General features: G+C 35.0%; 1 protein-coding gene across 5 annotated transcripts in view; it reads right to left on the bottom strand.

The window, feature by feature from the left end:
- The window catches only part of SYN1 (synapsin I), a 2,007,545-nt gene that overhangs the window by 435,981 nt on the left and 1,557,059 nt on the right, over window positions 1-14,505 (bottom strand). The window lies entirely within an intron of this gene.

The raw sequence follows: 14,505 nt of genomic DNA, 5'->3' as shown, positions 1-14,505 counted from the left end.
AGTAGAGCATGAACATTTACTTCCTAATACAGAATACAGCAAAATATGAGGCAGCAGTAAAATTTACTAAACATGGAATATCCAGCCTAATATTAACAGATCCTTCAAAGCAGTAGAATCAGCACAGATCAAAATCAGATCTACTACAAATAAAGCAACATTGGGCGAGTTAGCACTTTATGCACAGAAATGCAGAAAGAAAGTCCAAATAATACACTGTAAATAAGTTAGGTAAAGGTATACAATGGAACGCTAGTCATAAGTTATAATAACAGCAAATAGAAAACAGACTGAACATGGTACACTACATTATCCACACATAAAAACATATTTCACAACTAATCATTCAATGTGACCATACTGTTATCTAGTATTTTCCATGACAGAACATATTATCAAAGGAAATGTAAAAAGGAAATACATTAAGTATCAAAATAAATAAAAGGATGGCATTCACAGGAGTTATAAGTCAGATGGAATTTACAAATTTATTCATTAACGTTAGTGACCTTCAAAACTGAAGATATTACAAAATGTTATTAATGGTGCCAAATCTGCTAGAACACCAAAGAGCACTGAATTAGTTTTCAGTGGGTTCATTAACACCTGTTTAGCCTGAAACCAGTTTTCAGTTCTTGTTGTAGGAGGCTTTTAATTTGGGTTTTTGCATTATTGAAACAGAATGGACATCATAAGGCAAAGAGTTCATCTGAAGACTGAGTTAGCATGGGTCTTTGATATCAAAGGACAGGACAGAAGGGCAGTGGGCAGCCTTACTTTTGTCTAACGAAAGCTTTTAGTCCCCCCCTAATGTTCCTAAAAATCTAGTGGAAAGGCCTAGTGATAAAGAAGCCCTACTGCTTACATTGGTCTTGTTGCTAGGATACTATAGAAAACCAGGGTGGAGAGCAAATACAGAAGACTGAGGGATAAGTTCTGTAGAGAAACAAGTTAAAAAATGCTTACAATGTGTTTGCAGGATTTGCATTAGCTTGAATCATACTTGTTTGATTAAAATTGCTGTTTGAAGACTGAACATATTTCTTTGAAGCTCTTAATGATTATATATGCAAGTTATGCAAATGAATTCTGATTTGCAATAATTACTCATAATTGCTGAATTATATGTAGATTTTTTCCAGGGGAACAAATTCCTCTTGTAACTTCCCATGTCATAGACTTTGAATTTACTCCTACAAATTTATATTATTCTCACACCAAGATCATGCCATTTCTGAGAAAATATAAAATGCATTTTATGTATATATTATTAGAGTTTGGATGTTTCTCTGAGTTGCAACAGTCATAGAGTAACAATATTTAAGTTTGGGGGAGATAAAGCCTCCCACATGGGGGTTGCAGAGTTTTAAAACTAGTTAACTTTCTTGCTTTGTATTGCAGAAGGAAAACATTAATACTTCTATTGGTTTACATTAACATTATTTTCAGTTCTGAGTATTTTTATTTCACAAAAATCTGCATAGATTTAACTGAAATAAAGGATTTAAATAAATAATGCATTTATATTTTCAAACATTTGTGATGTCAACAAACTAAGTGCAACTGTTTAAAAACAGAAGATTAATTACAAAGCCCTTAGCAGGAAGCTATCAGACTTCATGCATTGTGAAACAATGACAATCTAAACCAAATTTAATGAAAATAACCTGCAGTCTTGCTTCTGTTTTATTTTAGGGGATTTTTTTTTGTCTAGTGGAAAGTTAGTAGTGAACCCTCACTTTTAGGGTAATAACATATTGTAGGAAAGAGACATGTTGGGTCAACAAAATGCCAAGATACTTGAAGTAAGGTACATTTTCAATATGGTGACCATCTAAAATCAAATATTGCAGGATTTTAATACTGCCGGACCTGCTAAGAGCACCTAATAGCTCTATCTTAGTTTTCAGTAGCTGCTTGGCTTGAAACCAGTCTTCCAGTCTTCTTGTAGGAGGTATTAATTTGGGCTTCTGAAAGGGATTGATTAGTTAAGCCTGTATTATCTACATGTCCTATAAGGTTTATGTTAGGACTGGAAGGATCTAAAAGCTGGACTTAATATATACAACAAACAAGTCATTCACCAAAACATTCCTGTTTAAGCTGAAGGTGGGAATTTGTAAGTTTTACTCATGCAATGTAAATAGATGATCAGGAAAAAACAGGATCTTGAGCAAGACTAGGTAGTATTTAAGATCTGGATAAATTAAGTGTTGGTTAATGAGGACAAAACCTTAGGTAAGGTATATAAAAATGACACCAGTCAGTTAGATAAAGTACATTAAGATGACACCAGGCCAGATTACCTTCATTCATTGCTTTGAACAAGTCAAAACCTTAGGTAAAGCACATAAAAATGACACCAGGCCCGATGACCTTTGTTCATTTCTTTGAAGAAGTGGTTAGTCAATACCCAGACTGCAGTTATGGTGCTTTAGGCAAGTTCTGAATCCATGATATCTCCTGTGGAGAATTCCATGCTTAGTTATAGATTCAGTCAGTTGATTTTTTTTTCATAGAGCTTGTACTGGAACAATAATTAGGGAAGCCGGTCTGAACTGAGCTACTTATAAAGGAGCAGTGACCTAAGGGATGTGAATAACATTTGCTTGCTTCCAGGTGGTAGGGACATTTGGGTAATGGTGCAAATAATTATAGATACAGGAAACAGGTTTATCTCTGTGTGAGGTACACAAATTTAGGAAGTTTGAGTGCAGGTTGTATTCCTCTGCAGTGAATTTTGGAAAAAGGGGCGAGCCAAAGAAGGCAGCAGAGAGGACATCTGAATAAACAAATAATTCATCCCTAAGCAGATTAGCAAAGTGAAGATGAGTTTATTCACTGCTGTTTGGAATGTGCAGACTGATATTATTTGTTGATCTACTACACTCTGAGATTCTACAGTTCTCATTCTGTAAAACAGTCTGGGATTTGGGAACAGAAAATTGGTGCCTTGTGAGATAACTGGATGTGTATGTTTTAATGTCTTCAATCATTCATTTTTTATTCATTTTCTGATAGTCTAATTAATCTATTTCATGGTTGTGGGGAGATGAGTTTATCACAGCACTCAAAGGACCCAAGACTGAACTAATTCTGAATGGGATGCCAGCCTATTACATGACTGACTCACTGACTCACTCACTGACTCACTCACTCACTGACTCACTCACTCACTCACTCACTCACTCACTCACTCACTCACTCACTCACTCACTCACTCACTCACTCGTTCCAACAAGGAGATATCACTGATATATTTTGAGACCACCTACTCCTCCTGATATGAGAATTAGGTGTATATTTAAGGAATAGCAAAATAAAAAGTTTTTCGCTAGACACACAAAGTTAACAAAGTTAGCGTTTTGGCTCAGTGAAGGCTGTTATTGAGCTGCACTGCTGAGGCTGACTTGAAGACACAATTCAGAAAATGAGCTCCAGTCAGTGCCCTTGTGAGTAATTAACGAAGGACTATGATAAGGTGTGCTATGTCACAAGGATCTCAGACACAGTGCTCTAATTAAAGTACATGCATTGTGCATCCACCGTAGTGCTCTAATTAAAGTGCATATATTGTGCATCCATTGTGTGTAAGGATTCATTCATGGTATGCTGATAATAATATTCACATGCCATTCTTTTTACATTGCATTTATTTAATTTCAAAATGCCAAGTATAGAAGAATACAAACGAAACTCATACTTTGAGCACCAAAGGGAACATTTGGTTCCCTTTAAACTAGAAAACAATAACTATTTACACTATATACGATTCAGCAGCATTAGGTACAGTTATTGGGAGTTAGGGTTGAACCTGAAAATTCCTAATTTGTATCAATACAGCACCTGTTTTGTCCTTTATAACTAATTAGAGTGGACTCACTAACTGTTATAGTTAATGGTCCAAAGACTGGTCATAGCTTGTTGTACATAACCTCAAATCATCATTGTGGTTAAGTGCAGTGTTTATGAATCCCATATGCTGTGTTGGTATGTTGGGATGAAGCAGTTAAAAAAACGATAGTGTTGTAGTACAACTTTTAATTAGGGGGAACCAGTCTCTTAATGCTCAGCTTAATAAAATATATTTTTTATACCAAATTAATTCTATAGTCATTTTGTCAGTATGCTATTACTTTCATAGCTTCCATTTATTTGCTCCAGAATGAACTGTTCTGTGTTGCTGCCTTGACAAAAGGCCCCAGTAAGTGTTCAGTACCTTTTATACCTGACCAAAACATTTAGGAACAATAGAATACTGGAAAGCAAATCAGAAAAATGGAGATCAGAGTAACTCTACCTAGGACTGCTATAGGTCACTAATGAAATGCTAAGTGAATGCTGATTGGTCAGAGATTAAGTGACTGTGTTCTGTTAAGCAGGTGTTCTCTAGAACTTTTCAAGATGTAGTGAAAGTTGTAAACGGGTCTGCTTTATGTGCTCGAAAGCTGAAAAACCCGAATCTAAATAGCGTGACACGTAAAGAGTGAACCGCGAATATGTCAAACGAACGAAACCACGAAAGTGGAAATATCAAATTTGCATAGTTGGCCCATCTGTGGTATAGCTCCGTAAGGTAAGTGTGCGATAGTTATGGACCTTAGGGTTAGGGAGGGGTTAAGGTAAGTGCATAGGTAGGTAGTGTATGCAAGGTTTTGTGTAGGTAATGTATGTAAGGTTTAGTGTAGGGTTTTGTTAAGTGTATGTGCGTGAAATATTTAGTTTGTTTGGGTATAGCTCCGTAGGGGAAGTGTGGGTAGTTACGGACCTTAGGGTTAGGGAGGGATTAAGGATAGTGCATAGATATTTGTGTATGTGGGGTTTAGTGTAGGGTTAGCAGTAGGGTTTTGGTGCTTTAATTTAGGGTTAGAAGTAGGGTTTTGGTTTATGTATGTATGTGTTTTTTTTATTGTGTTTGGGTAGGTAGTGTGTTGCAGGTGGTGGGTTGGCCGACTATGACGGTTCAAGGTTTTAAATTTGTGCACTTTAGTACATTTGACATATTTGTGGTTTGCTCTTTGTGTCGTGCTATTTGGATTCGGGTTTTTCGGGTTTCGAGCGCATAAAATAGACCTGATGTAAACTACTTCAAGGCTGTGGTAGTGATTTAAGCCATATGTAGTAAATTAAACTTTTATTCAGTTATTTAATGAAGCTGTGTTTAATCTTTCTTTAAGAACAGTCAAACTAATTTGGAAAATAAACATTCTGTGTACTTTTTTTTTACCACACAGTATCTGCTAAGCAAGCTATGTCGGGGCTCTACACCCCTGGAAGGACATTATTTGCACAATAACACACACCCTAGAGGGCATTATTGTGCTTAGAGAATGGGCTGTCTGTAAAATTGTTGTGTTTTACTTATTAATATTATGTTTTTATTACTATATATTCTTTTAATATATTTTGGATGTAAAATAATTCCTCCGCCTAATGTTTCAAACTTGCTGTAGTATATGTTAATGGTGTTGGAGGAAGCATTTTACATTCAAAATACAACATTTTAAAAATATCCAGGTATATACTTTATTTTTTGGTCCCTTACTCCTAAGACATTTGGTTTGTTGGCAGTCATTGGAGATTTAATTTACTAAATAATGACTTACATTTGAGTTTCAGACTTTTATTTTCTTCAGAAAAATTCATGCTAACAGAAATCCTTTATTTAAGCAAGTATGTAATTTTATAAGAGGAATAATTAAAACCCCTTTCTATTTTTGAGCCTTTGTTCCCCCTTTATTTTAGGCTTTATCTATATTTCTTCAGCTGAATGGTCCGGAGGTAGGACACCTTCTTTACTGTTGCTACTACCAGTAGTCCAACTCACTCTCTCACTCTCTCTCACAGTCACACCTCTGCTTCAGAAAATGCATGCTAACACAAATCCCAATATTCATGTAAAATATGTTTTATTTCGAGCCTTTGTCCCCCTTTATTTTAGGCTCATCCAGTTATCTTGAGCTAAGATCTGAGAGCATACCTGTCAACTGTCTAGATTTTTGCAGAATATCCAGATTTTTGGCACATATGGTAGGTCCACTCCTCATAAAATTTATAATGCTCTGTGAAATCACCGGGGATCATATTCATTAGACTTTATATCCTTTAGAAAAATATATGCTGATGGAACCACTGTTATTCTAGCAGCTTTCTAAGTTTATAAGAGCAATATTTAAAATCTGTCTGTACATTTGATCCTTGTTTTCTGTTATTTGTGGCTCTGTCCAGATTTCTTGTGCTGAGAGGTTGAGCGATACAAGAGGTATGCAAACCTCTTATGTGATGCTGCTGCTGCTAGGGATCACCCGATAGCACTTACTCTTCATTTTCTCTCACACACACACACACACACACACACACACACACACACACACACACACACACACACACATACACACACACACACACACACACACACACACACAGAGTCTCTTCAGCTCCCATGCACGCATTCACTCACAGATGCAGACATAAACACACACACACACACACACACACACACACACACACACACACACACACACACACACACACACACACACACACACACACACACACACACACACACACACACACACACACACTTTTTTCTTTCATTTATTTTCTGTCATCTCTCTCTCTTACTTTCATACATGCATAAACTCTCACACACACACACACACACACACACACACACACACACACACACACACACACACACACACACACACACACACACACACACACACACACACACACACACACACACACACACACACACACACACACACACACACACACACACACACACACACATTTTTATTTTACTTTTTTATGTTTTACGCTCACTAAACACAAAAGTCCTGCTAAGCAAGTGTAAAACAATGGCGGCCATTAGTTTTTTTTTCAGTCCAAGCTCCATGGCAGCTTGATATGCTGCCATGAAGCAGCAGTCTCATTTTTCAGTGGGTATTACCTGTAGATTAACACCCTGCTGAAGGACATTTGTTCCCCAGTCAGGGTACAATCTATAGGTTACCTATTCTCTATAGGTAAAGATGGGCTGCCTATATCTCAGGTGATAGTAATGTAATTTATTTGCATCTCAGAAAGAGATCCTGCATTTGCTTTCCAAAGTCACTTTCCAGTTTTCAAATAAATAGTGTTGATACTTTACTTTCTGAATGACTATCGCAGAATAGCAATGTGGGATGTTTAAATTATTATTCTTGAAAGAAGTTGCAGTCATGCAGTTTTCAATGTTAAAGCCATACCACCAATGTAATTATGCGTTTAGATCACTTCAGGCCTGAGTGTCTTTATTCAGAGGTAAATTTCAGGGCAGAAATTCCGATGACCATGCCACAACTTGCAGTGGACTAAAGCTATGAGCTATAGCTCCTGTGCTAAAAGGTTTGATTCCTACAGCATTCATTTGCCTGCTGAATTACTTTAAGCAAGTCACTTAACCAGACATTGCTTGGGGGCAGCTGGGAATTTGAGATCGGCTACTCAATGGTCCTCTGGACTCCCAGCCTAGTAACTAATTATGAACATAACAATGAATGAATAAACCTAAATTCACAGATTTTAGGAGATGCTGATGATTTTCCCCACATAAAAAAATTTATTTTATTTATTTATATAGACATGCCCATTCAGGCATTTAATTTCCTTGCCGACAATGTTAGTAGTGAATTCAGTGTAAAAATTAAATATCTGCTGTTTGGGCCTTCATATTCCACCATGAGACTTCATCTATAAATACTGGTAACATATATAGCAACACTATATAGAAAATAATTTCCATTACTTTGGGAAAATTATGGTCCTCATGTCCCCCTCCTTGTGTTGATCATCTTTCTTAAACATTACTCTAGCTAGAATTTAGTATCAATACATGTCAACTTAAAACTTCTGCCAGGAGTCTAGCCTGTTATTTCCGTAATCTGCAAATTAAAAACATCTATCACTGTATTGTGGTAGCTCTACAAAGATGCAGTCACATAAACTTTTCATGGTTTTCTTGATTAGGACGGTATGGCTTACTGGAATTATTTAGCACAGAAAAAGGTTCTGAAATATTTCCTTTCTGACATCATGTTAAAAATACCAAATGGAAATGTATCACATTTTATCACCTTTGCTCTGTTTAGTTAAAAGGATCACTACTGCCCCCATATACATGAAGTTATTTTCTTGTTCCCGGCCCCACTCCTACTTAAATTTAATATTACTGCAACAGAAAAAAAATGCTATACATGCAACAGTACAAAGAAGGTGTTAGTGCCTAAGTTAAGAAATGAAGGATAATAATTTGTGTTATGGTGTATAACGGCTAACATTGGGGGGGCACAAAACATTTTTGAGGTCTTCAAACTCCACTAAAAGGGATATTATTTTATCATGACCTCCCAAGTTATTAATATTAATTCTTGAAATAAGTACTTTCATATAAATATATATATATATATATATATATATATATATATATATATATATATATATATATATATATATATATTTTAAATATGCTCATTTCTTCTGGACCAGTACACTAAGATAACAGTTCATTTTAAAATGGATCTTGTCAAATCATGAATTTTTCAATTTCAAAATTAAATATTCATGTTAGAACAGTAGAGTTTGTCAGTATTTATAACATCAGTGTTTCAGCATTACTGAAGTTTCTGAATATAGTGTGAAGTGCTCACAGCCTGGTATGAGGCTATATTTCAAAAGAATAATAGAAGGTCATAAAATAATTCTTTGGATTTGCTGTGCAGAATTATGATAAATATAGTCACTATTTATGTGTGTTGACTGCATCCTGCTGTTGTAATTACATCCTACTAGTGTGTGTGTGTGTGTGTGTGTGTGTGTGTGTGTGTGTGTGTGTGTGTGTGTGTGTGTGTGTTATATCCATGTATGTATGTGAATATGTATATGTATGCTGCCATAAATACTCTTAAGTGAGCAGCAGGTAACATTTAAAATCAGTTAGCTTCCTGTTGATTATGTTAGCAGGCAAATGAATGTCATTTTAAGCTAGCCTGTACTGGAATTCATATCTATTAGCGATGTCATCACCAGCAGAGATAATAAAAGGCTTGGAGAACAGCATCTAAAAGCATGGTTTAGAATATTGAAAAACATACGTCCATGGACTAGTCATCATTGTTCTGATCATACTGTGTGCATTTCTTATTTGTCACCATGATTTACAGAGACTGTCAGTCATGAACACAGTGACACAGGAGCAGACAGAGTTTCAGATAAATAACTATTCATATGCAAGTCATATATTAAACATAAGCTAAAGATTCTTAACTGCTTACGTGTAAGGAAGGACAGAGAGGACAATGCAGCAATGCAAAGTGATTAAGCATGACCCATTAAACATATCAGCAAAAAAAAAAAAAAAAAAAAAAAATTATATAAAACTATTTAGAGAATTGACACAGTTCAGTGCTTTGGAAGTAAATAGTATGCAAGCTCATGACCTGTTTCTTTGAATTCAATTTCCTGTTGCTGTTTCTAGAACTATCCTGTTTTTGTTCAAAATGTAAAATATTGTGGATGTAATTTCTGTTCACCTCTGGAAAGCAAATCTTTGGCCCCTGAATGACTCCTTCATTTGGGTGATGGTAAAAGCCAGTGATAGAGGCTTATATGCACCACTGTATGGATTTGTTTCAGATGAGTTTTGTTCTTTGGTAATTAAGTTACAGAAAAATATGCAGTTTTGTAATGATACTAGTCATATTAGAAACTGACATGCATCTAACTGTTAATATCTGCACATGCCCCATTCATGTTTGATGTTACTTACTCTCAAGTCCACATCCATGGTATAAATTGAAGAGCAGGTACACTAACTAGCAACAACCACGACTCAACCTAGGATACAATCTAGGAAAATGAAAACTAGCTTTAGCTATTAGGTCTTCCTTTTCTCTGGTTGACTTTCTGGTATCAAGAATGCCATACTCTTCCAAGTGACCAGCAGTATAATTGCATTTATGTTTTATTTATATGTTTTGCTAACTGGTTGTTCGTTTGAAAAGAGGCACTGTCTGGATAATGTACTTGGTCAGTGCCACAATAGGCAAATAGGGACTGAGGGAATCAAACCCAGGATGAAGTGCAGATTAGGGTCTTAATCATCTGTGCTATACCACATAGCGAAAGTTAGGTATATTGATCTTATGTCAATTATCATGGGGGAAGTGCTTTCTGTTGTGGTAATTTGCAATGCCCTCCATTTTAAAATGAAATAAACACAATAAAGAACACACTGGGGAATGTAGTCAAGAGCTTGGTTTAAGTTCAAATACCTTAGCACTTTCTCTTAGGCAAGATGTGCAAAACATGGGACACATGCTAAATGGAGGTGAGAAATATACTGGCTTCCCTCCCGAAGAATTGTCAAAGGTGCTGTTTTGATGATGTCATGTAATTTGTGGGTCTCATAAGAGCTCTAACAAACCTGGATCAACAACATAACAAACGGCAGCCCCTTGCTATGGAAATTTTAGTCCAGAATTTGTGAAAGCAACAGAAATCCTCAGAGTCAGATGATTTGACACAGTAGTTATAAACCTGACACCTGGGACTTTCAAGTCTACTGTCATTTTCCATGCTTAAGTACACGCTTCTTTTCAAGCTTCTAATTCATGATACCTCCTTTAAAAATATATATCTGCCAAAACATAGTCTTGTTTTCCTATAGTGGTTGTGACCTCACTCTTTCAGTAAGTCTCTGAAAATATCCAAATTTCCTTCAAGTTGGAAAACAGCAGTTCCTGCCACAAAGCAAGGTGGCCCAACTTCTGGATACAGTTATAGAACTGAATCCATCTCTATAAACTTCTGAAAGATCATGGAGACACTTGTACCTTTCCATATAAATAACCACATATAAAAACATGGGTTTTGCAAGGGTTACAACATCTAAACTGCCATGGTTTAATTAACAGGCAATGTTTTGTACATTAAGTCTAGGTGTCTTCTTATTAGAGCTGTTTTTGTTAATATCATCATAACATTTGCTTATAAATCATCCTTTCCCTGTACTGAATGCAAGTAGTCTGTGTCATAATTTCATACTAGGCAATCAGTCTGCAGACTAGTACAAGCCTAGCCAATACCCTATGTCCTTTTACTTATTTTGAGGAATTGTGAACCCCATATAACAAATTATGTCAAAAATAATTGAAAATAAGTTATTTTACATTTTGTTTGAGAAATTGCAGTTGCAGCTACAAAAGAACTTCTCTTTCTTCTGGTAATTTGTCCAATAAATGGAAACTGTGGATCAAAAATGTGATTTATTCTTGTGAATGGAATATCTGGCAAACCTGAAACATACAAATGTGCTATGATTATGTGGATCTATTTCAGATGATTGAATTGGCAGAACAATCTAATGTAAGTTAAAGAGACAAGAATACCAAAATTGCTGTAAGAATGAATGTTTACCAAGCTGAACTTAGGGACAACAAAAACCTATTGTGCATGTCAAGCAGCACTCTAACTTGTGAATGGAGATTGTGGACAATTCACAAAAAACAGCTACTCCATTTCGACACATATTTTAAGAAATAAATATAATTTTTTAACATTTTTGCAGGGAGTGACTTCTCATTGGAGGGGCTTTGCCCCGCCCCCTGCCCTCTGCAAATTATATATATATATATATATATATATATATATATATATATATATATATATATATATATATATATATATCAACTCCCACTACACTGGGGAAAAGGGTAAATTTCCCAATCCTTACTGTACTGCAATCTCCATACAGAACCATTTAACTTACATTTCTATGTTAAAATGTATCTTTAAATAGAACAGCTGTTTTTTTCTGAATGCTCTGTGATCTCCATTCAGAAGTTTGACTGCTGTTTAACATGTGCAGTATATTTCCATTCTTCCTATGTTCAACATTCGTTTTTATAGCAATTTCGGTCTTCTTGTCTCAATAATTTAAATTTTGTCATTCTGGGAATTCCATCTACTAAAGTAGATCCATTTATGCATGTTGCAGAGAAAGAAGCCTGAAAATTATAATCCATTTTAAATATTGAGAAGGTGAGAGTATACTGAAATCCCAAGAATTTGCCATATATTCACAGTTTATTCTTTATGAGGCATAATGTCCCACTGAACATATAGATACTTAAGTTACTACTAATTAGCTTAGCTAAATGCTATGGATTTGAAGTTGCATTATTTATTAGGTTATGACATAATCTTATGTAGTATCAGAAATGATTAAACATGGAACAAATTACCTAGAGAATCAGATTTAGTACTATATAAAGTGGTTTATGTGTACGCAGTGAGTGAATTTGCTTTTGAAAACTTAAAATACTCAAAGAAGTTTGAAGACTCTTAAATTGTTTGAGATTTAGGAAAAGTCTAAAACAAGTAGTATCAGTAAAATTAATTGTGAGAGTTCTGCTAAAGAAAAGCATGAGAAACATTTTACTTATAAATCCTTTATGAAGTGAGACTAAAAGCATGATTAAAAGGATATGGCATGTGATTAATCCGGTTTATAAAATTATGGGAAAATCATTGGGATAGCATAATTAATACATTTTCAGTTAAGATATTGCATATGCTGGGACAAAGTCACAAAAAGATTTATTTGCACACATTTCTGTATTAAGAATATATGCAGAGCAAACATTGATCAAAATAAAACGCAGAAAAGACACAATCAGAGAATTAGGTGGCAATCTGACAACAAACGTTTTGAATTAATAATGGAAACATAAGTGTGCGGACTAGTCAGTGGCATACAGAATAATGTAATATCTGGCCAAACATTCAAGGTAATGAATTTTAAAGAGTAAACTGCAGCCAATAATGTGTAAATTGCTTACTTTTCTGGGTATCATGTAAAACCATTGGTTCACAAGGTGCTTACAAACAAATATCAGAGTAAGAAATATAAAATTCAGTTCCATGTTGTTGATATCAAAATAACACCATTACTAAGTTTGATTTTGGATTGTCTGATTTATGAGAACTTGATCTTGTGAAAAGAATTCACACTGTGAATGCACAGTTAGTGTGAGAATCTGAAGGTATGCAAACCAATGATGCACTTAAAGAGGATGAAGGTTAACTTTCTGGAGCTTTGTCTGAACTTAGGAAAGCTAAGGGGCTTAAAATTATGAAGGCATTATACTTATGAACAACACTGATTATACTAGTGTCCTGTCAGATATGTTAGCCAACACAAACTTCTATGAACAGACATCTGTCAATGAAATTAATCATAATTTTCATCAGGATGACAATATTTTATTTGATTTTTACATCACAGACAGGTTGATGTGAAGCTCTTTGAGTTTTTGCAGGTGGAATTTCCTAAGATGCATCAGTTTTTGGAATTCTTAGCACCTACAAAACCATCACAGAAGGAGTTTTTTTTTCCTTCTTTTAGACCTATCATAGCAGCACATGGGAGTAAAACACAAACTATTTATTTTTTTTTTAATTATATTACGAACCCTTTAGCACAGAATTCTAGGTTTTACCTGAAGGACTCTTGGGCATTATTAGATTTACTGCATCAATATGTTTTTACGGGTCACAAGAAGCCATTGTTCACTTTGGATGTTGTGTCCCTTTACACTAACATACCACAAGATATTGGTACTGATTTTTTTAGAAGCTATTTATGCAAGTTCACCAGTTATGATGTGGGTTTTATTAACACCATTTGTATTCTTATTGAAATTGTTTTGGACAATAATTTTTGTCTTTAATGGAAATTATTTTAAACAGAAAAAATATGTGTCTATGGGTGCCAGGATGGCAGCTTCTTTTACTAACTCTGTGATGACTTGATGTGAATATAAGTTTGTCAGTGTACATACTATGTTTCAAAAGGTAGCATTTTATAGGAGGTGCATTGATGACCTATTTTTTGTTTGGGGGGGTAATTCTGAAGAACTTGAAAACTGCATTCTTGAGTTAAATGCCAGTACTAATTTTTTGACCTTTACTAAAGGATGTTTTGGAAGTATGGTGCAGTTTTTGGATATTGAAATATCAATGGATGGTGTGGCAAGGACATTTCACAGTAGCATCTTTAGCAAGGCTACTTTTGCAAACAATTATCTTATTTCAAACATCCAGCACCCTGGATTTATGAAAAAAATGTTGTTAAGAGTCAGTTTATCAGGCTTAGTCACCTGGCTAGCATTGACAATGGATTCGATGATGAGGTTATTTATTTGAGACATCTGTTTAATGAAATCCTGACACCTTATGTAACAATATTATTGATGAAGTGAGGAATTTAAAGAAAACAAGATTTTTTTCCCATTCTTTTGAATGGTTTAAACAATCTTAGCAGTAATATCAGCATCAATCATAGAAGTAATATCACTAATAATCAAAATTTGGTAAACAATATGGATATGTCCATGACAAGGGCTTTTCCTTTACCTGTTTCTTTGGATTTCAACAACATTAGGAAGACTATCAGTAGAT

This window comes from Protopterus annectens, chromosome 8.part0, assembly GCF_019279795.1.
Source record: "Protopterus annectens isolate FY-2018-M chromosome 8.part0, PAN1.0, whole genome shotgun sequence".
Classification (NCBI taxonomy): Eukaryota; Metazoa; Chordata; order Ceratodontiformes; family Protopteridae; genus Protopterus; species Protopterus annectens.
The sequence above is the reverse complement of the archived record's forward strand: the minus strand, read 5'-3'. Positions and strand labels throughout refer to the sequence as shown.